Here is a 2683-nt window from a genome sequence, read left to right as displayed (position 1 = left end):
GCACTATGTTTCCATGGAATCCAAATGTGAAGCCTGTTGCTGCCACTGGAGTGGTCCAAAGAAAATGATTAGTTTTGAAAGCCAGCCCACCCACAGCCCTCCAGAAACACCACACCAGCGTCTCTCCCTCCCTGATGCAGGACTCAATAAACACGTGGGGAAGGAAGAAGGGACAGAAGAAAATATCACACAATCAAAACCAGCAGCTTCCTTTGATACAACAAACAACACAGCCAGCCATACCAGTAAGCACAAGGCTGGATGCACTTTGTGAAATACTGCACATAAAGGTCAGCAACATCCCACCGAGCATCGTGTGCCACAGGCTCCCAAGGAGACAGACAGGGGTAACTCTGACACTAGTGCTGTTTGGTTGCCATTTGGTTGAATTTACCTGTTCCCCCTTAATCATGCTGATGCCTCTCCCTTGATTTGCTTGCCCACCTCCCAGGAAAAGCTTGGCAAGGAAGGGTTTCCAGGGGCTGCCTCAGTTCAACATGAAAGGTGAGTTTGGCTGTTTGCTGCTCTCCTTGCTGTTCAGAATGTCTTTCTGAATTCTTTCAAAGGCACCTTTTGCCTTACCTACCCCATTTCCCCACCAAAAAAAGAAGGATTTTCTGCAGCCCCTTTCATTTTTCAGAAGCCAGGGAGCCCACATAAGCTGCCTGGTGTGTTTTAGCACCAGGGACTAAACAAGCATGGCAGAGAGATCCAGCCCCTTCCAAAGGGGAGATGGTGGGATTCAGCAACAAAGTAGAGTTGTGCTCCAGAGCCTGCTCAAACAGGAGACATCCATGGGACAAGAGCAAACGCAGCACTACAAGAGGACAGACCACAGAGTCTCTGGGTTTAGTGACTTCTCACCAAGAAACAAGTGTCTCTTCCCCACTGATGTGAAAAAAACACATCCTAAAGGCTTATTAGATTAGGCCTTCTGGGGCCTAGAGCACCTAAATCACCTAGAGCAAGCTAAACTCTCATTGAAAGGTAAAGCTCAGAGGGGAAGAGGCATCTGTGATGACAGACTGTTGGGACTGTCAGCTGAATCCCACTCCTCATCTTGAGGCAAAGAAAGATCCAGGATCTGCATCACTAAAACATGGGTGTCCCATGCTCTGTCTCCCTTGCCCAGGAGGAGGAGGGAAGGAGAAGCAGCTGGTTTTAAAGCACAGTTCCAAAAAAAAAGCATTTGATGAGAAAGAAAGGGGAATACAAATAGAGGGGCTGCCAGCTGCTTTGGGATCCCTTCACTGGGAAAGGAACTGAAGCCCACTGTGTGTGCCACAGATGAGCTGATCTGACAGTGAGCCTCACAGGACACTGGGTAGTGCTGCATCCTGCCGTGCTGCCAAAACCACCTTCCCCACCCACACTCCACCAGGAACTCTCATCCCCAGATCTCCAAAAAAACCAAAACTACTTTGCAAGAGGCAACCAAAACTAGACTGGATCTGAGAGCTGAACAATGGGTGTAAATCCAGGCCTCTTCTCTGTTTGGGGAGAGTTCCCAGCATTACACAGCTCTGGCACCTACCGCTACCTGCTGCTCGCCTTGCCGAGGTTACTGACTCACAGGAGGAGGAGCATGGCCACATCTTAGCTCTTCAGCAAAAAACCCAACATCAGAGCTTCAAATCCTGTAGAGGTGAGTTTGCAAATGTGTACCAGCAGGGAGCAGGGATGCTAACACACAGGTCACAGGTGGAGGCCGCTGCTGGCAGCAGCCCTGAGGCAGCAGAGAGCACCATGAGAGCCAGATGGGACCTTGAGCCATGGGCTGGAAGGCTTCTCCTAAGCAGCAGGCACAATTTAACTGTTTAGTGCAAGTCTTGCTGGGTACTTCCAGTGTTTCACTTAAAATCCTTTGCACTGCAGACAGCCAATAGCTGAAATGTTCCTCTCACACAGAAGGAGGCTTCAAGCCCAGAGGGTTTGCTCAGTGAGACTGCAATTCCACTAGCCAAAGGAAATGGCTATAAAGATTTTCTCTGCACATTTTACTCTCTCCTCCCAGGCTCTTTTCTGTAAAGGGAAAGCAAACTTGGCTTGCAAGCCAGCTTCTTCCTTGCTCTGCAGGAGATGCATACATTGGATTCACTTTCCATGCTGGGTTTTGGAAAGAGAGAGGACTGACTTTCTACATCAACACCAGAAGCTTTGGTCTTTGTTCCCCCAGTTCGTTCTCTGGAGCCACCTCCACCATCACTGAAAGGCAGCAGGTGCAGAGCAAAGTCTGCAAAGGACCACCTAGTAGCACATGAATTAACCTACCAGAGCCTGTCATCCCTGGGCACACAGCCCCATTAGCATCCTCTTCTCCCACTTCCATGCTTATGCTGCTTTTTAGACTTCTGGAGTATCCAGTAATCCAAGAGGAGTATTTGTATCCTGGCCAAGCTTCAGGACTTTTGTTTCATGCACCAAGGGAAGAGCAAGAAATACAAGAGTGCAAGTAAGTTCCTGAACTCACTGGCCCATCAGATATCTCTCATGAGAGGGTTGCTTCCAGCCCCCTCTGTGCAGTCATATCTTCATTTTACCTCAAGAAAGCTGGGATCATAGGAGCCTCCCCATTGATATAGCAACAGAAGAGGGAGGCATGCTTAGCCTTCAGAGACTTAAATCCAATGTCCCACCAAAAATCAAGAGGGAGGGGAAAAAAAAACCACACAGAACTGCCAAA

This window comes from Colius striatus, chromosome 10 (genome assembly GCF_028858725.1).
Source record: "Colius striatus isolate bColStr4 chromosome 10, bColStr4.1.hap1, whole genome shotgun sequence".
In the NCBI taxonomy this organism is placed as follows: domain Eukaryota; kingdom Metazoa; phylum Chordata; class Aves; order Coliiformes; family Coliidae; genus Colius; species Colius striatus.
This window is presented reverse-complemented; position numbering follows the sequence as displayed.